At 35.9% G+C, this 27968-nt stretch overlaps 1 pseudogene; it reads left to right on the top strand.

The window, feature by feature from the left end:
- LOC131857614 (uncharacterized) overlaps positions 1-27745 on the top strand; it is a 52869-nt pseudogene extending 25124 nt beyond the window's left edge.
- Positions 27746-27968: the final 223 nt, after the last annotated feature.

Here is a 27968-nt window from a genome sequence, read left to right as displayed (position 1 = left end):
TTCGGATAGCAGAAAACTTGCAAGTAAGTAGTAATGAAAGCTTTAATTATAACAAAAGTTTAATAATGGTTTATATTTTATTCTCTTTTATGTTATTAACTAAAATATGTAGGTATTGTTTTTACAGCAATTTATCTACCCTCATCAAAGTCATTCTCACGATCAGGGTGTTGCAGGATCTTTAGGTGATGATGATTTTCTTGTATTATCACTTGCTTGGCTTATCACTTTGAGTACCCAAAACACATCATACTTGATGCTGTCAATTTTCAAAATAAAGGTGCATCCTTGTTTACAATTCTTGCACTTTTCATATATTTAATGTTTGATATATTTAATGTATTATTCTTTAGGTGCTATCAATGTTACTGTAGCGTCCTAAAATTGTGACACTTGCAATTTCGACCGCATTTGGGTCTTCACGATGGTGATGCAATACGGAACTTGAATGGAGACCCCAAAACTTGTTCATGACACCAAAAACTGCATTTTTCAGCACCCTGGCTTGATCCTCCTTGCACCCTGCTGTCCCTGGAGGTGGGACCATGGCGCTTAGCGCCTTGGTCCTTCAGGACTAGGGCACCTAGCATCCTGGTCCCCCAGGACCATGGCGCCCAGCGCCCTGGTCCCTGGCCCTATTTTTGGGCCCGATCTCTTTTGGGTCTCGGGTCTTTATATTTGCAAATTGGAAAATAATCTTTCCTAGTCGGCCTAAGGTTGAAAAAATTAGTCCATCAACCCTAATTGGCAAGTATATAAACTACATTTCCTCTCCCATTTTCGAAGATGGAAAAAGGTGGAAATGATACTCAAACATTCAAACATTCAAGTATTCAAGCATTCCTTCAAGCAATTGATCATTCTAAGTCTCCATTCAAGGCTAAGTGTTGCATTCAAGACAAGGATTCAACCGTTGAAGAGGAGATCACTTACAACATACAACATACAAAAACATTTACACCTTCGCATGTAAGAATACAAACATTCTTACAACAAGGTATCAGTACTTGTTTACATTACAATCATTTACATTTACAGCATTCTCATTTCTTGGTTAATTCCAAAACCAGGGTTTGACCTAAGGGCAAACCCCTAATCCCTGACCCCCCAATCATCCTCTCTTTTCTGTGTGTAGGTTGCAGGTACGCGGCTGTAATTGAAGATCTGGAATCCTTGTGTAGAGACGAACAGATCCCCCTTCATTTTGCGGATTTTTCGGAGGACCGTGTGCACACCGGGCGCCATCGTCCCGTCAACTTTCACTCAAATTTGCAGGAAAGCATCATCTCGACATTTTACTGCTAATTCCAGGTCCGTAGCTTCATCCTATATTCCTATCTCTGTTTATAAGTGAATGTTTCTCACTTTTCATTCATTCCTAGCTTAATCCTTCTATCTACATTCTTTACAAAAGAGGGTAGCCTTGCTATCTTAACCCTTGAAACTCATTTAGAATCCAATCTTGCATTGTGTGGGATTGGATCTTGTGGGTTTCAACCCCTCTTTTGAATGTAAAGTCTCCCCTAAGTGAAAACCATCAACCCTAGTGACCTCCTTTCCCTCTCCTTGGAGTGGTGGGGGGAACACTTAGGGTTCGCTCGCGATTTTCTACTTTACATTTTGGTGAACCCGACGTGAACATCCTTTCTGATTATTCATGGTTAGATCTGAAAATTGGATGCCTTGATTACATTTCCATGTTTGATCTTTTGCAAATTTTAGAGGTTAATTACATGAAAACCCTAAATTTTCTTTTTAGTAATTGAGCTTGCGAAATGTTGAATGGTTAATGCTTGTTTCAGATCTACCCTTCTATTGCAAATTATCAATTCATATTTGTGCTTTAATTTTGAAAATTAAGTGGTTAAATGTCAAAACCCTAATTTTTAAAACCCTCTTGATTCAGCCTTTGACCGACAATTTCATTGATCAAAACATCTCCAAATCAGCTGTAACTTTGGATTCCACAACAAAATCATAATATCTTTCATCCCTGAAAATTTGGAAAAAAGTTGCGAGGACCGTGTGCACCCCGAGCGTCATCGTCCCCGACATTTTTTCTGAAATTTCGGGAGCTAGATCTTACTGTATTTTTCTGCTAAAATTCAGAATCTTGGCTGATTTTATCAATTACAACACTTTCAAAATTAAAGTCAAAGTTGGTCTAGTGATTGCTTGGATTAAGGCTTCTAATCATTCAAAAATTGTTGAAATTGAAATTTTGTGTCAAAATTGTGTTCTTACTGTCCTAAATCTGAAAAGTGTGTTGGCATTCATTCGAAATTTCAGTGCTTTATTCAAACTCTTGCAATTTGTGACTTTTGAAATTAAATGTTTAATTGCAACAACTTTGATTTCCGCTCTCAAAATCAAATTTTGTGTGAAATTGAGTCAACTTTTAAATTTCAAAACTTGCATTGCTCTTAGTATTCCCTCTAAAATCATAAAATTCAAAATTTTAGTTTCCCTCTCTTTTTCAAAATTCAAATTTTGCATTTTTCAACAATCTTGGTAGGGTTCAATTTTGAGATTGCAACTTTAATTTGGCCTATCTACAGATCGTAAAATCACTCAATTTTTTCAGATTAGCTTTAAAATCATCATAACTTTCATCTCTGAAAATTTTGAAAAATGTTGCGAGGACCGTGTGCACCCCGAGTGCCACGGTCCCTGACATTTTTTTCAAAATTTCGGGAGATTGTCATGATTGCATTTAACAGCCTAAATCTAGGAGATTGGCTGATTTTATTGAAATTTGCTACCTCTAAAAATTCAAAATCTTCTCTCCTTCTCTAGTGCATGAGTTTTACAACAATAAGCCCTACTTACACTATTCCCGTTAGACGAAGCCTTAGAATTAAGTCTTTCCAAGGTTTAATTACTGAGGAGATGGAACATAATTTGAATAGCCTTTTTAACGAGGACACGGGTAATTCCTCTAATCCTCCTAATGATGAAGAAGCTCTCCATGAGGTTTTTGTAGAACAACTTTCAAAATTGGATAACCATTTTGATGATTTTCAACAATGGATGTCTCAAGAGTATCCCGATAGTCAAGCTCTTTCATTAATTAAGGGTCTAAAACGTATGGTTCAAAGTGATAAGAATGGAATTGATATTTTGCATGGTATTGCACACATTGTGGATTCGAATGTGATGCCTATGAAGAGTTGTGCCAAAACTTTAGGTTATACACAACCTCCCACTCAAGTCAATCATTCAATTCCTTTAACAACTTCTATTGCTAGTATACCTACCTTTACATCAAACATAATGGCTACTTCTATACAAGACATTCCGCCTATGATCACCAGTCATGGGGGCAATCCTTCCTCTTCGGTTAACCCTCTTCCTTCATTCAATCCAACTTCTTCATTCATTCCTTCAATGAGTGTTCCTATTACATCTCCACAAATGAACATGACCCAAGGGGGCATTTCATTCAACCATTCCATTCCTCCTTGTAGTGTTCCTCCTTTCCAATCATCTCCTATGACTAACTATCATAGTGTCCCACCACCTTACTCTCAATCAATACCTTCTTTCAATAACATAATACCTCCATCACAATCTAACACGTCTAATATGAATTCTTCGACTGAAGCGACCATTAACAATCTTGCACAAACTGTCTCTTCTCTACAGCAACAAATTGCCTCTATGAATCAATCTAAGTTTAGTGTGCCCACATTTGATGTTGCGAGCCCACTTTCTCTTGACATTGTTCGAGCTATCCCTCCTAAGCATGTTGAAATCCCGCATTTGGAGCTTTATAATGGTAAAGGTGATCCTCTAACACATGTTAAGACTTTTCAAACAATATGTGCCGATTTTGCTTATGACCAAAGGTTGCTTGCAAAACTGTTTACTAGAACATTAAGAGATAAAGCCCTACAATGGTATTGCTCGTTGCCTTCTTATTCTATTACTTCTTTCAAACAACTTGCAAATGCTTTTATTTAACAATTTCAAAACAATATAAGTCCTAAAGTTACTTTGATTGATTTAATGCATTGTAAACAAGGTGTTAAAGAAAAAGTGACTGATTTCATTAGTAGATATAAGCATTTGTATGCTCAAATTTCTTTTCCAGTGCCTGACAATGATATTCAAAGAATATTTATTTCTAACTTACAAAAAGATATTCGAGACAAACTTCTGTTTTTTGAGTTTACTTCTTTCCAACAGTTGTGTGCAACTCTTCACAATTATCAACTGACTGTGAGTCAAATGGAACAAGCAAATCCTATGGCTCCAAGTGATAAGGGTGATAGTAGTCAACAACCACTTGGGAAGTTTAAACCGAATAGAGAGACCATTAAATTCAATGAAAACATCATCAACAACAATGTGAATGTAGCATCAGGTGTGTCTCCTATTTCTAAGTTTTTCAAGAAAGAAAGAAAGTTTACTCCTTTGAATGAATCATTGCATAGTATTATGAATAAGTTATTGGAACAAAATGTGCTTACTCTCCCTCCTGTAAAGCAAATAGATCCTACAAAGATTAATTCACCCTATTTTGATAACAAATCTTTTTGTCAATTTCATCATCAACCTGGGCATGATACTGAAAAATGTTTTGCTTTAAAGGGTAAAATTCAAGATTTGATTGATAATAATACTATCTCTATTTCAGGAGTGAATGATAAAGGCAACACATCTATAGCTCCTCCTAACCAAAATCTTAAGATTTTTATTGATCCATTACCTTCTCATACCTCTAATGCGATAGAGGCTAATGATTCCTCTTTCTCATCTGATGGTCTTGTGTCTATGACTCCGAATGTGATTAACTTTGTAGAGCAGCAAGAAAACCCTAAAGAACCTTCCATTACATTTGATTCTAGTGAAACTATCAGAGCACCTGATGGTCCTTTATACATAGTTGCAAAAGTCAAGAATACACCTTGCCGTGGAGTGCTTATTGATCCTGCTTGCATGGTTAATGTTATTACTGAAGAATTTCTTTTTACTTTGCAATTGAATCAAGTGATCTATGAAAAAATAGATGTGATTTTGAAATTATTTGATGCATTTTCTTCTCCTGCAATTGGTTCTATTACATTACCTATTGAGGTCCGTAACAAATCCCTTGATGTGAACTTTGCTATTATTCCATCTTTCGAACAATTTTGTGTGAAGCTTGGCTATCCTTGGCTATCTTCCATGAAAGCTATTGCTTCTCCTATTCATAAATGTTTGAAATTTCCCCATAATGGTGAAGTTGTTACTGTCAGTCATAGTCTCTTTAAACTAGCTGAAAGAACTTCTAGCGTTCCTATTGATTATTTTTGGCCTAAACAATTCCAATCTCTTCCACCGCAAAGTGATCATCTTTTCAAATCTTATCAAAAGTGGAAAACAGATATGATCCTATCTCTAAGTGAACCTAGAACACCCAAACTTGATATTCCTATCATTCTTGAGAAGGAAGTTCTTCCTTTGAAAGATAAAACTAATGTCTTTCCTCAAGAAGATTCCCAACCCATTCCTATGGATGTGACTATGTCTATGTCTAATAAACTTTCTAAAAGCAGACCTATACCTCCTCGTCATGATGGACATGGTCTCCTTTCTAAAACCAAATATTCCTCCTTTGTATGGAGCAGTTCCTCCTCCTTCCTCTTATGGAGAGAAGAGACCTTCCTCTTCTCCTATTATCCAGCCTAAGAGACCACAACCTAAACACCCAAGTAATAAGGATGAGAACATTCCTCCTCCTCAATCTTCTCAACTTCCTACTAAGACTAGACGAAATCGTTCTGTGCGTGAATGCCGACAAAAGCATCATCTTAGAGCTCAAGCAGCTACTTCTCAAACTTTGAAATCTCCAAAAACACCTTCAACAAGCATTATTCCATTTTCTCCAAAATATCATAAACATAAGATGCATAATGGTCTTGACCCTGTGCGAGTTAAAGATCCTATTTTTATAAATCTTGATGATGATATAGATGAAAATGTTATTCATGATGAAAATATTACTTCTCTTGCTTCTAATAGTGAATATGAATATGTTGATGTTGATAACCATTTATCTAACGAATTTTCTAAAGCACTTATCCTAGCTCCTAGACAAGAACAACGTGGCTTGGAACATGAACATAGCCCTTGTTTGGATCTTGTGATAGCTCCATCTGCTGTGTTGGATGTTCCTCCTCTACCGTGTTCCTTGCCTTCCCGAAACATTGATTAGCAAGATCGGGGGGTAGATGACGTGCTAGACTAGTTTCATTAGCATAGCAGATTCTCTCCTCCTCTCTTTTGTTACTTCTTCTATGTGTTATTCTCATTCTTCTATTTGTTGTCCTTAGTGTTGTCTACTTGAGGATGATGCAAAGCATTGAGATCTCTTTTGGTCTCTCTCATGTTGACTCAAACGACACATGTGTTCCCTTCTTCTAGGTGACCTTCCTTGATTGGGGAATGAAGAACAATTATGCATACATACATACGATATACATGAATTATCATACAACATATTGACCCTGAGGAAAGCGAAGTCACCTCAGGCTTTGTGTTTTGTGTCTATTATCCTTGGGTTTATCTCACACTTGGGGGCTAAATCTTTGTGATAACGTGCTCCTTTCCCTTCTCATTTCTTATTTGTATCACTACCTTAAAGCAATCACCCTTGTTGAGGCGTGTGCGATCGCTTTAACGTAGAGGGGCATACACCCCGTCTATCCCTTCAGGATACTTGAAAATTTCTTGGTGAACTTAGCTTTGCCTTGAAAATTTTTGGTATTTCTCTTGCATGACTCATAGTGAGGGAACCTTACTACTGATAGTCATGGTTCTCCCTCATGATCTTCCCTTTTACTTTGTCAATCGAAGTCGTAAGATCCTTAGCCCACTGGGGGCTTGGTGTGTCTTGCCTCCTTGACGTGGTGAAAGTCTTTCAATGTTGTTTCCTTGTACTTTATCGGAAGTATGAGCGTACGCTTATACTCCTGCTAAAGTGGGGGCTAAATGTAGCGTCCTAAAATTGTGACACTTGCAGTTTCAACCGCATTTGGGTCTTCACGATGGCGATGCAACATGAAACCTGAATGGAGACCCCGAAACTTGTTCATGACACCAAAAACTGCATTTTTCAGCACCCTGGCTTGATCCTCCTTGCACCCTGCTGTCCTTGGAGGTGGGACCATGCTGCCCAGCGCCCTGGTCCTTCAGGACTAGGGCGTCTAGCACCCTGGTCCCCCAGGACCATGGTGCCCAGCGCCCTGGTCCCTGGCCCTATTTTTGGGCCCGGTCTCTTTTGGGTCTTGGGTCTTTATGTTTGCAAATTGGAAAATAATCTTTCCTGGTCGGCCTAAGGTCGGAAAAATCAGTCCATCAACCCTAATTGGCAAGTATATAAACTACATTTCCTCTCCCATTTTGGAAGATGGAAAAAGGTGAAAACGATACTCAAACATTCAAACATTCAAGCATTCAAGCATTCAAGCATTCCTTCAAGCAATTGATCATTCTAAGTCTCCATTCAAGGCTAAGTGTTGCATTCAAGACAAGGATTCAACCATTGAAGAGGAGATCACTTACAACATACAACATATAACAACATTTACACTTTCGCATGTAGGAATACAAACATTCTTACAACAAGGTATCAGTACTTGTTTACATTACAATCATTTACATTTACATCATTCTCATTTCTTGGTTAATTCCAAAACCGGGGTTTGACCTAAGGGCAAACCCCTAATCCCTAACCCCCCAATCGTCCTCTCTTTTCTATGTGTAGGTTGCAGGTACGTGACTGTAATTGAAGATCTGGAATCCTTGTGCAGAGACGAACAGATCCCCCTTCGTTTTGCGGATTTTTCGGAGGACCGTGTGCATGCTGGGCACCATCGTCCCATCAACTTTCGCTCAAATTTGCAGGACAGCATCTTCTCGACATTTTACTACTAATTCCAGCTCCGCAACTTCATCCTATATTCCTATCTCTGTTTATAAGCGAATCTTTCTCACTTTTCATGCATTCCTAGCTTAATCCTTCTATCTACATTCTTTACAAAAGAGGGTAGCCTTGCTGTCTTAACCCTTGAAACTCATTTAGAATCCAATATTGCATTGTGTGGGATTGGATCTTGTGGGTTTCAACCCCTCTTTTGAATGTAAAGTCTCCCCTAAGTGAAAACTGTCAACCCTAGTGACCTCCTTTCCCTCTCCTTGGAGTGGTGGGGGGAACACTTAGGGTTCGCTCGCAATTTTCCACTTTACAGTTACTGTGCAAATGCCGCCGCCGCCTCATCATAGATTATCCTCACCTGTATTGCCAACTGCAATGCCGAGAACATGTAGCATGCATACATCCTCTAGTGCATGTCATATTGGCCTGCCCACTGTTGGTAGATCCCTGTTTTACTCTATCTTATGTCATGTGTTTATTTCCCTTCAAGCGTTCTTTCTTGAATTCTAATGCCATTTCATAGTTGATTTATTTTTTGCAAGAGGAGATGCACATGAGGATGTGCCAGTGGTGACTACTACTGATAACATACCATCATTTCCTAGATCTTCTCGTATTGCTAGTATGGGAATGTTGCAGGCCACATTGGTGGTGAGCGACGAAGAAATGATTCCCTTAAAGATACAAAAGGTTCCAGGTACTTTAAAATTATTATTATATATACTCTAATTGTAATTTACTTTATGATCACTCATTTTGGACTAATGATCCCATGAATTTTTTGTCGGCAATGATATTTTCTATAAACATCTTAGTGACATTGCATTGCAGATATTTGGGCCCACCATACTTAAAAGGTGGTACATCATATGTGAACTAACCCTAATCCACTTTTGATTTCATATCATTGCTAGAATAATTTTCCTTTGATCCATTTCTTGAAGTGTAATAAATGTAGCTTTGGTTCATTTCTGAATCTAATAGGTTTATTTTTGCTTTAAAAAGTGGAATGACCAAGAAAAAAGGTTAAAAGATGAATTGACAAACCAAATGGTTGAGTGGTTTGGAAATGACACCTTTGACAAAACCAAGCACCTTGAAAAACCTGGCACATATCTAAAGTATGTGAGGGACCAATACAGGACCCATTTGGAGAGGAACCTAGAGTACAAGCATCCCCCCATGATTCCAGAGAGGGAGTGGAAGGACCTGACTTTGGATGCCAAGGAGAGAATTGAAAGGAAAAAAGGAAATACACCACTAGACGCCAGAAGAAGGCACGAGATACTATTAAGAATGTAATTATGTACTAATTAATTACTCTTTATATTTATATAATCTAACATATTTCAAAATTTTTATAGACTGAGTGACATGTCAAAGGAAACCAAGGAAAGGCAAGAAAAACATGAGCAACACAAACTTGGCTCTTGTGGTTACTTGAAACTTGCTGCATGAATTGTAAGTATCTCATGTAAACAAAATATTAATAAATTGCAAACAGTTTTTTTTATCAAACAATGCAAGAAAAATTCATGCTACCAAGTAAAAATGTAGTGCTCTGAATTAAATAGAGTGCCCACAGAAGATGACAAGAGAATTACCGACCAGCAAGGCTATTTAGCCGTGGCTAATCAGCTACAAGAATTTAGTGGGCATACGCAACATTTGAGTGCATCTGTCACACAGGTAAATATGCTAAATGGAAGTTGTTTCAAATTGAATACTTTACCAATAATCTAATTGATGTTGAGTTCCAACATAAAGTGACTATATTTTTTCTAAATAAGCAAGCAATGATAACAATGTGCATGTCATTAGAATGCAACCTGCTAATCGTGAAACACCACCTGCACATGAAGGTCTGGATGTGTATCCCAATAGTGGAGGTATTCATTTGCTATTAAAATTTATTTATTTAGCTATTAATACAATTAAACATCTTAATTTGTAATTAGAGTAGTAATTAATGTAACCTTTTTTGTTAATATTTTAGAGCATGTAGTAGGTGGTGAGCAAGTGAAGCATGATCTGGTTACACAACATCAAGAATGTGATGTTCCCCACTTAGGTAAAGAGGACCACTGTTATTGCTTTAAACAAATATAATTGCAATTGGTGTTCAACATTAATGTAACCTTTAGTATTTCAACTCCAGATGATCTAGAGGATGTTCAACATGTTGAGGTTGAGGCTACACAAAATGATGTGGCCCCATCAGGTAAAGAGCACAACAATTATGTTCTCTAAATTAATGAAATACTTGTAACAATAATAATTTTTTTTTTTGAATTTAACCCATTTCTTTGTTATTGCAGAGGACCCCCCTTTGCTTCAGTGTCCTCATCCTTAGTATAGGACCAGGCATACATCAAGATCACAAGCAGTTGGCGGAACATCTACAGAGGGGGGAAATGATGAAGAAACCAATGTTCCACTTAGTCTTTTCATAGATTCAAAGAAAAAACAAGGAAAGAAATGATTGTAATCTAACTTATTTGATAATGACTGACTTTTATGTGTTAGTGAATGTAATTATGTGCTAATTAATGGTTATGGATGATATGTGTTAATTAATATTAATGAATGTTGCGTGTTAATTAATGTTAATCAATGTTATGTGTTAATGAATGTTATGTGATATTAATGAATGAATGCTATATTTTATTAATGGTAGAAAGAAAGAATGAATGAATGAATGTTATAAGATGTTAACAGGGAATTTAGAGTGATGTTAGGGGGGGGAGGGGCCAAATGAGCTTCCACCTTCATGTGGTTGGCTCTGTTAAGTAGAGAATATTAAACTATTCTTGAAACCAAGCAAAGCTCAACAAGATAACACACTTTTCAATATTTCATTATGTTGCACAGTTAATCTTATTGAATAATCTTAATTGCAGGGTCGAACAGAGCCAACACGAACAACAACGCCACAAGTTGCTGGGTATAATGAACTCCCATATTGTCTTGTCTATACACGAACAATATGAGTTGCTTCTAGTGTTGATATCCAAGGTGGGACTGCAAAAGTTATGAATATGCCTCATCCTTGTACGTTTTTTTATTACTTGTAAGTAATGAATATACCTCATCCTTGTAAGTTTTTTTATTACTTGTAAGTAATGAATATGCCTCATCCTTGTAAGTTTTTTTATTACTTGTAAGTCATGAATATTTCTCTTTAGTTAATTAAAATGATTTTAGTGAATGCAAATCTTGATTATTATAAAGTGATATCTGCACTATCAATTCCAAATTGAAACCCTTTCAATGCATGCATGTTGTTTTCCAAAATGTCATCTCAAAAGTATCAGCAAATAAACAATGGCATTCACAAAATCAAGAAAGACAAACTGAAAATTAGTAGTAGAGCATTCAAGTAAACTATTTGTCAAGAAGCATAGTTGAAAAGGTGCAAAAGAAATTGGTTTCAAAACAAGGGTAGACCATTACAAATTGGCAACTTGGCATCACTTCTCTTCTTACTTCTCCTCAACCCTCTTGCTCTGCACTCTCACTTTTTCACCTAAGACTTGCAACTCTCACTCTCACATTCATAGTTGTCAGCTTCTTGCTCTTTGTTTTTGTGAGTTGAAACAAAAATAGGAGGCAGTTTTATAAAGTTGGTAGGGTTTGGGTGGGGCCCATAGGCTATGATGGTTTGACCTTGGGCATGGAGTTTGAAAAAAAGTTTTGATTTTTTTAAATCACTTATGGGTTGTTGGGATGGTCAAGAGGCTCTTCAGAGTCCCTCAAATGTCTCAAGTATGTCCTAGATATGTCTCAAAGATGATGGCATTGGATTGCACTGGGGTGGTAGGGGGACGTCCCATCCAAGTCCCTGTATTTTGAAGGTGTCCCCATTTAAAAAACAAATAGTTTTGGGGAGGAAATGTCCTTGTGGAAACATGAACCCAGTGAAGACATTAAGAGGGCATGAAGGCACAACCAAGGGCCATTGAGTAGAAGGCAAAGGAAAAATATTGGAAACAAGAGGAGGAGCACTTGAAGAAGAAGGTAGGGAAAATAGAAATCCAACCAATAGAGAAGCTAAACTTTGAGGGCAAACTACCAAAGATAGCAAGAAACTCTCCAACCAAAGCAGGGGAGACAAAACCAACAATCTTTGCTTAGGGAGGAGCTCTAGACCCCAAATCTGAAGAAAAAAATAGAGCTAAAGTAAGTGAATTGGATAACAAGAAGAATGTAAAGTGCACCCCTGATTTGCTAACCAAAATGCTCAAAATTAAATGAAAATCTTTAATGAATACACAAAACTATATACATATGCAGGAGCACCATGGTTGAGATGGTCCAACTCCCTAGTCTCACTCTATGACTAAGCTCATGCCATATCTAAATCAAAGACATCTCAAATACATCGTCGGTGGAATGCTGCAAAATGTGATTTTCATACATAAGCAAGACATACACAATTGGGCACAATCACCAAGAGAACAAAGTGTGTTTGAGATCATTGTCCTAATTGTGGTGTGGTCACAAAGAGGTTGACAAATTTATGGTGATCTCTTCGTGACTACACCACAATTAGGACAATGATCTCAAACACACTTTTTACCATTCACTTGGTGATTGTGCCCAATTGTGTATGTCTTGCTTATGTATGAAAATGACATTTTGCAGCTTTCCACCCATGATGTATTTGAGATGTCTTTGATTTAGATATGGCATGAGCTTAGTCATAGAGTGAGACCTTGGAGTTGGACCATTTCAACCATGGTGTGCTTGATCATATTAGCTTGAAACCATGCACCTCATATTAGCCTCAAACCTGTTCCCCTACTGGTAGGTGATGGGGATAGAATATCATTCGCTGTACATATCAATGACTAGATAATAATTTTTTTTTTTTGATAAAAATTATCATCATCGGAATTATGATGAATACCAAGCTTTCGACCGACGATGTAATCATCAAACATACAACGTTCTCGTTGGTGAAATGTTCTGGAGTCGTCGCACTTCCGACTCAAACCACACAAACATCCGACGAGGATGCTGTACGTGCAATGACACTTTGTAGTCGGACGGTCATTGATGTCTCTGAATGGACCGACGACAAAAGTGTCAGACAAATAGCATCACGGTCGGTGCGAAGTTCCAAATCATCGTCGGCTTTGCGATGAAATCTACTGATTCCGACGACTTTTTTGACCGTTGGCAGAGTCCATGGGATTGTCGTATTTCTGATGGGCATGGCATCATTGACCAATCCGATGCCAAGTTTTTGACAGCTAATTTTGTTGGCACTTCGACAAAAATTAGTCGCAAATCCAACAATCGGCCGTCAAAAATCAGCTCCGAATGTACTAGTGTTGGTACCTTCCAACAACCTCCTAGTTACGAAACCATGAATCCTTTTGTGGGACATACACAAACACAAGGTATACCTTTGACACAAACAAATATTCTGACACAACAAATACAAAATTTACAACAACAAATGATGACCATGCAAACTAGTAACGATAAAAAAAGCTACACAATGCAAGACTTATGTCCTTATCCATTCGATCACACATTATACATGCCACCTTTCCCGCAACATTTTAAAACACCCAAATTTGATAGATATCAAGGGAAGGGTGGTCCTAGAGATCATATCAGAGAATTTTTTATGGCATGTATAGAAGTTGCCTCAGAAGATACTTATCTAATGAGACTATTTCCTAAAAGTCTGGGAGTTCCAACTTTAGAGTGGTTTTCACATTTACCACCAACCATCACATCATGGGGAGAATTAGCTAAACAATTTATTGCAAACTTCTTGCACAAGATTGACACCCTAGTTACTTTGATGGACTTGTGTGCCGCTAAACAATATGAGAATGAAACATTTGCATCTTTCATACAATGATGGAGGGCTCTCTGTAGGAGGTGCAAGACAGTTATCCCAGAAACAGAGCAAGTGGATATGTTGATAGAAAATATGATTCCTAAGATTAAATATCCGATACAAATGCAATGTTTAACCACATTAAAAAAAATCATAGAAAAGGCTCTCAAATGTGAGAAAGGACTAGTAGAACAAGGTCTTATTAAGTATGGCAACACCAACAACAATGACAAATCTAAGTTTTGGTCAAAAAACAAAAATGTGACCAATGATGGTATTGTAGATGCCAGAATGATAAACATAACTCAACTCATTTTGTCTTTGGGAATGAGTCAGTCATCTAATCCACATACTAGGAATAACACAACCTTGGCAAATGTAAATGCTACACAAAACATGAACACAAGATACCCCAGAGTAAATGCTTCAAGAAGAAATTACGCACCTCTAGGAGAACCTATTGAGTGAGTGCTCAAAAAGTTAATACAAACACACACGATCACTTTACCTAAAGTAAGAGTGTATGAACCAGGTCCTTTCAAACCCACATGGTGAAATGCTAATGATTTCTGCGATTATCATCAAACTAAAGGTCACTAAACAACAAGTTGGTACAAATTAAAAAACTTGATCCAAGATATGATAGACCAAGGGGACATCACAATTGATACCGATAAAACCTCAGCAAACACAAATCATACATTTTTTAAGGATCCTTTTGTTAAGCATGACAAAGGGAAAGCTACCACATCAAGTACCCAAGACAATACAGCTAACTGCACAAAGGTCTCATACGACTACACTATTCATGCCATTAGCTTAGGGGATATAGCAAGCAATGATTCACAAGAAAAACTTGACAAAAATGACCAATATCAGGACACTCATAGAGATGATAACCAAATTTGCATGATATCAGAAGCACTGGAGTACGATGATGATATAAATATTTGTCTCAGAGACTGGGGGCATGATCAACCATCTCATTTTTGTTGGTTTGAAGATGAACTCATAGAACACATTATGGATGTCAAACATACACATAAAGACGATGAAGAGGGATTTAACATAAATCTTGACAAAATAGTTTATGATATAGACAAATCTTGTAAGTAAAATGATACAGTTGCTATAATCATCATAACTCCCATAGATAGAGACTGTGCAGTAGTTACTCGCAGATCAAAGGTAACTTTACAATGAATACCACAAAATCAACCACGAGAAGTAGGGACTTACAATGTTATTGAGAAACTTAAGAAAACTCTAGCACATATATCATTATTCAAACTCTTCCGTATTTTACTCACTCATAGAGTTGTACTGGACAAAGCACTTCAAGATTCGGTAGTGGACAGAGATATAGATGAAAATGCCTTCCAGTCTATGGTAGGAAATCTGACATAAGACACATGTATTGCATTCATAGAATAAGATATTCCTAGTGATATATTGCTTCATAATGACCCACTACATCTAGAAGATTACATTCATAAGAGAAGAATCAGAAGAGTACTCACAGATGGGGGAGCCAATCTCAACATTTGTACTTTAAAGCTGGTCAAAGCACTAGGATATTCTAAAATTCACATTGATTCTTCCAAGAGGATAAATATCAAGGCTTACGATGAAGAAGAATGTCCATAAAAAGGCATTGTAACATTACCTGTACAAGTAGGACCTTTAACAACACAGGGCACTTTTCAAGTCTTGGATAGAGAACTAGGATATAACATGTTATTGGGCCGCCCATGGATCCACACCATGCAAGTAGTACCATCCACATTTCATCAATGTGTCAAATTCTCATACAATGTTATTGAAATCACCATAAAGGGTGATCCAAATCCATTCCAACATTGCAATTAGCAGAAAGACAGTGTGGATAATTAGGTACCTATTAATCAAGCCGTACCTCTCACTACACAATTGGAAACATTAAAGATCACAGAAACAAAAAAGGAAATGCTTGCAACATCCTCCTCACAAATAAAAGATATGGGTTGTGGAGAGTACTCTATTGCAAATACAGTACTCTCTTTCTCCTAAGTCCTTTAGGAAACCTCACACTATAGTGCAAAAATAGGACAAGGGAAAAGAAATTGTCAGATACACAGACTCATGCTCTTTCATTAGATGGGGTGACTTACAAGAAGAATCCCTAAATGAAGATGTTAACCATTGGATATAGAGAAGAAGATCATATGACAATACCCAGAATACACATAGATCAGTATGGCAATGGATTCAAAATACTCCAAAGACATGGATATGATGGTACCATAGGCCTTGGGTTACAGAAACAAGGAAGAATAGAACCTATTGTTCCTAATGATAATCCAGGGAATCAAGGATTGGGATATAAGCGTGTACAACATATCACCAAAGCAAGACAGTGTACCCTTGATATACTAAATCGACCAAGAAAACCATCAGACTACATACCATAAAGGGATTTGTCCACACAGGCACTTCCATCTTCATCTCAAACAAGTAATCAAGTACCTACATCACCTAGTGTAGAATTAGATGGAGAAGACATGAGACAACTCTTGAAAGAACCTACCACTGAGTTACAAAATGATGTAGTTGTTGACACAATAGTATAGGTTAATGTGGAAATAGATACAAGTTTACCACCACCACTTGAATCTGACCTGTGGTTATTGTTACTACTTGTACCATGAGAAAAAACTCAAGCTCAACCTAACAAAATAGATGAAGAAATATTGCAAAGGTTTATACCAGGCTTAAGAAGAGTGACTAATGTCCAAAGAAGACCAATCAATCTCCTATAGAATCAGAGGCAGGAACAAGAAGAAATGAGTGATGATAGCTCATATGATGAAACATATATTGAAAGTAAGATAGACTCTCATGACTACAAATTCTTATCACTCCATGATTCTAGCCCACCAGAAAGTGTAATATCAAGGTATCAAATAAAGCTTATACAGGATGAAAATACACAAAGTCATTCAAACAATCATGTCTTCATGTTATCAGAGTCTACTAAAGAAGGGAATAATAATTTTCCCCTAGTGCATTCACACTTGATTGATTGGGGGCAAGAAGGAAAACCAATGCTGGATTGCTTTGAAAAAGATGAAGCAATTTCAGAATTTCTAGGAGTCAGAGAGGGATTTCCACAAGGTGACCACAAAGTAGGGTTTGTTATAGACATGAATAGAACAACATACTTTTGGGAAGAAAGTACTTCTGCAATAGAAGATAAGGATCAAACTACCCATAATGAAAAGAGTGACTTGGGTAATCTTCCTATGGAAAGAGAAAGTTCAGCATTACTTATAGAGGAAACAGAAGAAGTAAACATAGTAGAAGGGGAGGTTGTACATAACATCCATTTGGCAAAATCACTAAGCAAAGAAGAAAAAGATAGATTCATTCAATTTTTCAAATAAAAGACCTATCAACTTTGCTTGGTCCTATTCAGACATGCTAGGTTTAGACCCCAAATTAGTGTTGCATCACTTACCTTTGATACTGGGAGTTAAACCTTACAAGCAAAAATTGAGAAAAATGCATCCAAGTATCGCATTACTGGTTAAAATAGAACTACAAAAGTTGTTGGATGTAGGTTTTATTAGACCTATTGACTATGTGGAATGGATATCAAACTTGGTACCTATGACTAAGCCCATAGAAGGCATAAGAATTTGTACTGATTTTCGAGATCTAAATAAAGCTTGTCGTAAGGATGACTTCCTGCTACCAAATATCGATATGATAGTTGACCTAATAGCTGGAAATGAGATTCTATCCTTAATGGATGGTTTTTCAGGATACAACCATATTAAAATTGTACTAGAAGATCAACATAAAATGACTTTTACATGCCCATGGGGAACATACTACTAGAATGTGATGTCATTTGGTCTCAAAAATCCTGGAGCAACATACCAAAGATCCATGACAACATTGTTTCATGACATGATCCATAACATAATGGAAGATTACATGGATGACATATTGGCTAAATCACAAACAAGAGAAAGTCACCTTACAATTCTTACATAGATATATGATTGGTTGGAATAGTATAATGTCAGATTAAACCCAAAGAAGTGTGTGTTTGACGTAACAATAGGTAAATTGTTAGGGTTTATAGTGTCAAATAGAGGAATTGAAATAGACCCTTCCAAGGTCAAGGCAATCATTGATATGCAACCTCCATCAACACTTAAACAACTCAGAGGGTTACTAGGAAGACTACAATCCATAAGTAGGTTCATAGCACAGTTGGTAGATAAGTGTCACCCATTCTAGCATTTACTCAGGAAAGGAGTTACTTTTAAATGGATAGAACAATGTTAGGAAGCTTTCCAAGCTCTAAAAGATTATCTTTTGAACACACCAGTGTTAATATCTCCTACTCTAGGAAAACCTCTATTGTTATACATATCAGCAACAAACTCAGCTCTAGGAGCTCTATTGGCACAACATGACAAAAATGGAAAAGAAAGAGCCATTTATTATATAAGTAGGACTCTGATCAGCTATGAGCTTAATTATACACCTATAGAGCGAGCATGCTTAGCAGTAATCTTCACATCCCAAAAGCTTATACATTCCATGCTGAGTCATAAGGTACAACTCATTGCACACTTTGACCCACTCAAGTACCTATTGAGAAGAGCAACATTGATCGGGCAATTGGCTAAGTGGGTTATGATCCTAAGTGAGTTTTATATAGAATACATAGATAGGAAAGCCATCAAAGGACAAATTATAGCAGATCAATTAGTAGAGGCTCCTATACAGGATAGTCACCCATTGCTGATAGACTTTCTAGACAAATCTGTGTTTACATTAACTGCCTCTATAATGTGGAAATTATACTTTGATGGGTCATATACGAGTCACGGATCTGGAGCAGGGATTCTCTTCATTACTCCTCAAGGGGATGTTATACCTAGTCATTTAGGATCAATTTCTAATGCACGAACAATATAACTAAATATGAAGCTCTCCTCATAGGGCTTCACACAATTGTACAATGGAGAAAACAAGAGTTGCAGGTCTATGATGATTCATAGTTGATTGTAAACTAGGTCAATGATGATTACAATATGAAGGATGAAAAATCCATTCCTTATAAGAAGTTGGTCGAAGATTACAAGGAGCACTTCAGCAAAATAACGTTTGAATAGATCCCAAGGATATAAAATAGGACAACAGATGCAATGGCTACCATAGGATCTCTTTTAAATATGCTTGCTAACGAAACTTAGTTTGAGTTCATCATAGAATAGTTGATGCTACCTGCATATGAGACTCCCCCATCAGAATATGTATGTGCAATTGTGGGTCAAGAATCACCTTGGTACAATGAAATATATACATATTTACATACTCAATACATGTCACCGGATTTGTCCAGAAATGAAAGGAAGACCTTTATTTGTCAGGCATCTAGATACACCAATATAGCTGATACTTTGTATAGAAAGGGTTTCGAAGGAACTCTTCTTTGATGTCTTGATGAGAATGAAGCACAACTTGCTTTAAAAGAAGTCCATGATGGAATTTGTGGGGCTTACCAAAGCAGTCTGCCATTGTCAAAGAAATTGTTGAGAACAGGTTATTACTGGCCAACTATGGAGAATGACACTTACAAGTATGTACAAAAGTGTAAACAATGCCAAATGCATGGTGACCTCATTCATGCACCAACACAATATCTTCAACCCATTACATCACCATGGCCATTTTCACAATGGGGATTAGATCTAGTGGGTAAAATCAACCCTACTTCTTCTAATGGGCACAAGTTTATCTTGATAGCCACTGAGTACTTTACCAAATGGGTTGAGGCAACTCCTCTAACATACACTACTAGAAAGCAAATATCAAAATTCCAATACATATGTAGATACAGAGTTCCAATGTGATTTGTTACAGATAATGGACGTCCATTTAAAAACCAGAAAGTGAAAGAGTTGTGTGACAAATTTCACATACAACATAGATTTGCCACACCATATTATCCACAAAGTAATGGACAAGCAGAGGCTACAAATAAAACAATATTGAAAATTCTTAAGAAAGTAGTCACTAACACAGGATGGGACTGACATCTCTAGTTAAATCTTACTCTTTGGGCTTACAGAATAGGAGTACGCATACCTACAGGAGCAACACCATATTCCTTGGTCTATGGGACAAAAGAAATACTCTCCATTGAAATAGAAATACCATCTCTAAGAGTCTCCTTATAGAAAATCATATCAGAGGAAGACTACAGAGTAGCAAGGTTACAAGATTTTGAAACCCTTGATGAAAAAAGACAAACAACGTTCAACCATCTACAAGGATATCAAAACAGATTGAGACGGAGTTATAATAAACAGGTTCACCCATAAAATTTTCAAGTAGGAGATCTATAACTTAAAGAGAATCAAAGGAACCTAGTAGAATGAGAAAGGCCAGGGAAATTTGAACCTAACTGGCTAGGTCCTTTCATTATAACAAGGGTCATAAGCAATGGAGCATATAATTTGGCTACCATGGAGGGAGATCCACTCTCTGACCCTATGAGCAACATGCACCTTAAGCGATATTATACCTAAGGGTTGTGTAGTTTAGGCTTTACTTTCCGCATTGCATATCATATCATTTAAAACACTGCATTAGATATAGTTTCTTTTTTAATGCATTGCATTCTCAAAAGTTTTCACATTTTCATATAGCAGCATCAATAAAACAAGGCAACTATCCAAGTTTATCATTTGTTTGCATTCAAGAGAAGCAAGGGTCATCTCCATTCTTATATATTCAGACATGAAGTCTTTGAGGTCCTAAGGTCATTCATTTTCAACATTACCCTGTGATGACGCTTTACTTATGGTTGGGTAGTGATTTCACTATTTGAGACTTGTTAACCCACAATCTATCAATTTCTATATCTCAAACACAATAATTCTCTAATTTACTCAAGACACCTAGTTGATCATATGACTAGTGAAAAATATAAAATTTTGCTTTAGTGCTGTTGTAATTGTCACACCCAAGTAGGTTTCATTACTTACAAGTCAAGGAAAGAAAAAAAAGAAAAAAAAGAGGTATGCCCAATATTCATCTCAAGGCAAAAGAGAAATGATATATAAATGAAATATCATGCATGTATACAAATGCGATAAAAAAAGCTTGACTATGGGAACATGCAAGTAACTCCACCAGGGCTATGAATGCCTACTGACAATGGAGCAATATTTGAGAAATTACAGTCTATAACCTCATCAGAGCTCTCAAAGCTTGCTGGTAGCGAGGCTCTATTCGAGATGCTTTTGAAGTTAGAAAAAACCATGTAGCTAGTCATATAGGATGCTAAGGATCTTTAGTGATCACAAGAGAAGGAATTAACTCATTTGCATACACATGGGCAAATGAAGATCTAAGTTTCAAGAACCAGTGGGGAAGTTTTCCGCATCTCCATTTGTAAATCCTAGACACTAAGTGTGTTGAGTTGAATGTTCCAAAGGGCCTTAGGGATTGATTGACTGCTTATCTATGAAAGGTTTTGCACCTCCATTTCAATTGGTGTATTACAAATGCAAAAACAAACACAGTCAACCCTGTTTGAATAGGAAATGCATCTTCATCCTGCATATTGCATTCACATAGGTCATGTCAAAAATTCATTTGTCTCCACATACATTCTGTAGATCATCATGTCATATAGGTTTGCACACTGGGGGCATAACTAAAAAAATCCAAAAAAAAAAAATCATATAAAGTCCTAAAAAAATCCAAAAAACAATGAAAAATTCAAAATCCAAAAAAATGATGAAAAATTCAAAATCCAAAAACACTGAAAAAACATTCAAATACTATCCTAAAAAAATCAATCAAAAACATTCCGATAAAGTCTTGAAAAAATAAAAAACATCTACAAAATGTCTTGAAAAATCATTCAAAAACATTCAAATATCGATCTACATAATCCAAAAAATATCGAAAAAGCTTTTGGAAAAGAACTAAAAATTGAAAATCAATCAATCAGAAAAATTTGCAATAAAATGTCTTGTGAGAAACAAATACCCTAGTAGATATCCAGCAAACACTTCACACGAAGTTAATGAAGGATACGACTATCCAGTCAAACATCTGCAATCAACAGATCAAATTATCTTATCAATCATATTATATCCATATCAAGTGATCATTATCTTGTCTTAAACAAAAGAGGATACACTCAAAATTAGATAGGTCAGTCTTAAATTGGGTCCGCAACTTTATGAGATTAGACATTATCAACCATCACATCAAAGCAACTAAGAATGAAGGCACAAGGACAGTATAGCTGCTGATTTTTTTCTAGGTCAGTCTTTATCTTTTATCATTTGGCGATAGATTATGTTCCTATGCTACTCAAGGATGTCCACAAGTGACTAGAGGAGCCATGATGGGCATTATCTTTTTCTTTGTTTGCTGCTTGTCTGCTACGTGTTTGTTTCTTCAATGAGATATCTTTACATCTTGGTTCCTTATACCTTGATGTGCTAAGCTTCATTGTTCAATAATAAGACTCAGTGATGAATATATATTACGCAATAAATAATGACACAGGTTTGTGATTCATTCAATTTTATTTTCTCATTTGCTTCTGGCTAGTTTGTTGATTCTTTTATCATCATCTCTTTCTAAATCATATCAATCATCTTCAATTGCTTCTAATTCTCATCTAACATTATTCTTTCATCAATCTATTCTCTCATATTCTATCTCAATATCATCTTCACATAACCTATCTCTATCTCTAATCAACTAACCATTCTTCTATCTTTCATCTCACATTCTTCTTATTTCGAGAGATCATTCATGTCTTTAATGCACAAACAATCTCTCGAGGGGGCATTACACCCTAAGTATCACCAGGGCATACCTAAGTATCACTAGGGTATACTGGGGCAGAATTTTTCATTTTCTTTGAAACAACATCGTTCTGACATTGTCTCAAAGAGGGGCAAATGTAGACGCCTAAAAATGTCTCATTGATCATGTACTAATTATTCCTCTAATTGATTAAATAGTTCTTTAATTATTTAATTAATTTAATTAATCTTATTCTTCTAATTTTATATTTCCTCATCATCTTACTAATTATTCATTTTTTATTCTTTCATCATTTAATCATTTTAACCATTTTCTAATGTTAATTAAATATTTATTATTTAATTAAATTCAATTTCTAAATAGTTAAATAGTTTCTTTAAATTATTTAATTAGCTAATTAATTATGGTTAATTCCCCAATTTAAATAATCTTTATTATTTAAATAAATTAATTCTCAATTTCTATCTCTAATCATCTAATCATCAACCCTTTTCTAAATATTAATTAAATTTTTATTATTTAATTAATTGTGATTTATTTCCCTTAAATTAAATAATCTTTATTATTTAATTAAAATTTCATTTCTAAATAATTAAATAGTTTCTTTAAATTATTTAATTAGCTAATTAATTCTTCTAGTTCTCCAAATTCTAATTTCATTTAATTTCATATTCTTCTAATTTCTTCCAAATTCAATCACATGTGCATGATTTCAAAAACCAAATTGAAAATCAAAGTCAAGTTCTAAATATATTCTAATACTAAATTGAATTAAAATAAATTCAATTATTTGAATAAATATCATGCAAAGATTAAGTTGATAATCTAAATCTAAATGCAAGCACATGCTAAATTAATTGATAAAATCATTTATCTCTCCAATCTCTATTTCCATCTTTCAGTTAGCTTTTTCTTAATTAAGCTTTCTGTGTCATCCTCTTTATTTCCTCCAATCATTCTTTTTCTTCCTTCAGTCAGCTTTTTCTCAATCAATTGACTCAATTAATCTATTCAATCTATTGAGTTTCACTCCTACAATCAATAGTTCAACTATCAATTTGCATGTGAGCTCACCTGAGTTCCACCTCTTGATCAATTTGTTCCACCTTTCAATCAATCTCATCCAAAAATCTATAAATTGAGCATTCAATCTCCATTTTCAATCCTCCTCAATTTCTGGGCAATTTATTCTCATAATCACGAACTTTGAATCTTTGTGTCACTTGCAGGTTACCAGTGCAATATCTGAGAGCCATCATACCACATAGAAGAGAAGAGCAATGGAAGCTATATACAATCTTGGAATAGGGAGTCTTTAATTGATTTCATTTATAGTTCCTATTTTGTGTGATATTGCATTATTTCATTGTCTTGTTTCTTGAATTCCTTGATTAGATAGGGATTCATGATTTCCCTTTGATTCTAATTGATACATTGTTATTAAGATGAATTTTACATGCATTACAATAACCATAAGGTATTAATAATTAATTTCTCATTAAAAATTATAAGAAAAGAATAATTGAAATTCATAGACGCATAACATGCAATTCAACAAAACAAAGTAGACACATAACTCACATACCAACAAAGTGAAGTTTGACCGATGACTAACAATGCTCACTATCGAGCAAGGTTAAGGGTGAAATTTAGGGCCTATCTCCTCCACTTTCATCAAATTATTTAGGTACGCTCAAACCTATGGTACTAGGTGAAGTTTGTGCCTTGTACTTGTAATTCCTGCATCACCAAACCACACACACACACACACACACATTCAAACATGGTAGACACACTAGCGAAGGAGAATCGAGATGTTTCATGTCTCACCGAAGCGAGTGAAGGAAAATCATCTCCTCACACCCCATACACTTTACACATACATGATGACATATACATAATGCATCTCACGCATAAAGTAAATGTGTTAGTCCATGGTTAGTAATTCAATAAAATTAACATCTAACCATCAATAAGAAAATAATGCATAAACAACATTCACTGAATGTCAAATCAAAGCATAAAACAACATAGCATAGTATCTGAAAAACCATCACCACCTAAAGTATCCACAAATATCCACTAAAAAAAGTCAACCATAGTCAAAATAAGTATGTAACAAGTTTGATTGAGGGAGGGGTACTACAGTTAACATACCCAAATCATGAGCCCCCAAGGATAGCTTTCTTTCAATAGAAGGCTAAGCAGAATAAGGAGCAAAGTTAAATTCTCATATCCGAGTTGGAGGATATTAAGAAGATATTGTCCCAAGTAATTGGTGAATTGAATCCCACTCCTTACCACTAGTAGAATATTTATAACACTATCTCAAGAGTTAGCTCAACTTTTAACCTACAAAACTATAACCAGAATAACCAAAATTTTGAGAATAAGGCTTTTGGATAGTCAAGACCAAACAAGAAATGGAACACTATACCTAACAATGGAACACTCCCAAATAAGATAGAAACAACAAATGTGTGTGATTTTACTAATGCTAACCTGGTTGCTAAAGGATATAGGTTGCATGAGATATTTGATAACCTGGAAATTCATTGTGAGGAGTTGCAGTAAGCCTCACAGATTATGAAATCCTACAAACCATCATATTTGGTGAATGCAATGATGTTGGACTCATATGTGTGTATGAGTGAAACCCTCTTGTTGTTAGGGAATACAAAAGATGAGTTTGTATTTTCCTTCCAAAAGGAAGGCAAACTAGAGTATTTAGAAGTACATGCTTTTCAAAATTGAACCAATTACAATCTCAAAAGAAAGAAAGAATCCTTAACTGATGGTATTCCTCTTGGGTCCCAACCAATCTCACTAGATCCACATGCGAGTAATAATCTTGCTGCCCCTAGTGGACCATAGAATCCCCCACTCAAACCAACATATACTCTTGTCACAAGACCATCAATAGTGGAAGCGGATAAATATAGCACAATTGATGAGTTGAAAAGAGTAAATCTAACATGTCAATGTTTGAAGTGTTATAGATTTGTCCAACCCACAAGGAAGCCTTGATTGAATTGTTGAATCCCATGAAAAGGGATATTACCTCCCCAATGCTCACAAAGAAGACATCTAGTGTAAATGTAATGGAGGTAATGCCCACGATGATTAAAGATGCAACAAAAGCACCTCCATTTCTTCTAAGTGTTAGAATTTTGGGAAAGAACTTGCATAATTGTTTGGCTGATTCGGGAGCTTCATGTAATGTTATGTCATATTCTATATGCCATAAGTTAGGCATGACTCCCACCTCAAACACTGAATAGTTATCTAGTTGGACAAATTAGAAGTAAAGGTGATAGGTGTTTTGAAGAACATTCATATGTAGTTGGTAGTTGATCCTTGAATCCATGTGTATATTGATATTCATGTTGTGGATATCTTGGAATTGTATGGAACGCTACTCAGTCAAGACTAGACAAAGCACTTGAAAGGGTGGTTCTCTACAAACTTCACTAAGCTGTGGGTGCCATGGAGAGGGGTAAATAATCAAATTAAGATTGATGTTGAGCTTAAGCTCAAAAAGAGGATAATAGAATATAATGCCTCAAATGAAGTAGTAAACTTTGTGGAAGCCGACCTTGGAGTGTATAGGATGTACTAGATATTTGCATTTATCCATCAAGAGGAAGGTGACTCAGAACATAGCCCCATATTAGGTGTACAAGAATTCACTCTAGATGATGAGTATTTGAATAAATTCATGAATAAAATGGTCACCAATATAAATTATTGGGGAGGGGACCTAGAACCAACACTGCCAGGTTGGTGCCACATTCATAGACATAATAAATAAGAATTTAGTTGTCCGACTTTCCAAAATGTGATGGTGTGAATCCAAATTTTTTTCTTCAAGGGGTTGATGATCCATCGTTATCTTATTTTGAATCAGGTTCCTAGACCAGCTAGTTTGATGACTACTAATATAAATACGGTTCAGATAGCTTTTGACCAAACTAGGAAATTACTATTTCTCATGAAATAGTTGTTCATACACATGATCAGATGACATATGTAACTAAGAAAGATAGCCAATCAATACTTGCTACTTTACACCATAGCTCAATCCTAGGGGGTGTAGATTCAAAAGATCCAACCAAATCTGATTTGACTACACACAAACAAAGACAATCCAAGGTTCAAGAGGATAATCGAGAATGGGTTGGTGTCCCAACCATGGAATCAACTCTTGAAGCGGTACAAAATGAAGAAGGAGAAGACCTTCAACATCTAACAATCCAATAGTTCCAAATACTGACAAATTAGTTTCCAAGCGTAAGTAGTAGAGAAAAACTAAATCTCAGGATTGTAAAGAGCAAGGCCTTTGGAAGCCCTGATTCATTAGATCAAAAAGAAAATGAGGGAGTGAAGATGGAGTAGACTTGATAGTCCCAAGAGGAAAATCTTTCTTCATTTCCCTCAAGGTGCAATTTACTTCTACAAACAATATGGTTGAATATGAAGCCTTGATTCATGGGTAACTAAGGGTTCATAAAAAGAAGTTCAAGGTCTAAAGTGTCAAAGGTGATACTCAATTAGTTATTAGGAAAATTAGAAGTCAGTATGCTTGTCATGACAAGTGCCTTAATGCATACAGGATTAGAGTTTGGTATATAATAGAGGATTTTGATGTGTTTAACATTAGGTCTATTTCTTGCTAAAGAAATAGTGTAGCTAATTCCTTGGCAATAACAACTAGTTCTCTTGAGCCAATTTTGAGTTCTAAATTAAAAAGGGTTTTTATGGAATCAGTTGAAACCCTTGCAATCCCAGATAATGTTACAAATTTCCAAGTGTTTGAGTATGATCACCGTATACTAGAATTCATCATGTTTGTTGGATTTTTAAAAAATCAGGTGATTGATGAGATTGAGCATGAGCTAGATGAGGTTGGAGACAAGGGCATTATCAATCTCAAGACCAATTCTATTCCTAAAGGGGTGGTTTCTCTAGAAAGGATCTTTGACCAAGATGAATCATCCCAAAAGAAAGGACCTTTCCTAGAACCAAAAGGCGATCCAACTGATCTTCACAATTTAGGTACTGAAGATGAAAAGAAAGAAGTGTTAATCGGAAAAGTTTACATAGTTGAATAAAGAAAAGGGATTCTCAATGCATTAAAATATTTCAAGGAAGTGATAACATGGGGGTATGAAGGTTTGAAGACTTGTGACACCTCAGTAATTTTGCATACTCTTCCTTTAAATCTTGGAACAAAGCCATTCCAACAAAGACAAAATCTTGTCAATGCTCTTATAGTACCTTTGATCCTTAGATAAGTATATAAGTTGTTAAACACCAAAATCATATTCCAAATAT

This window comes from Cryptomeria japonica, chromosome 8 (genome assembly GCF_030272615.1).
Source record: "Cryptomeria japonica chromosome 8, Sugi_1.0, whole genome shotgun sequence".
In the NCBI taxonomy this organism is placed as follows: Eukaryota; Viridiplantae; Streptophyta; class Pinopsida; order Cupressales; family Cupressaceae; genus Cryptomeria; species Cryptomeria japonica.
This window is presented reverse-complemented; position numbering and strand designations above follow the sequence as displayed.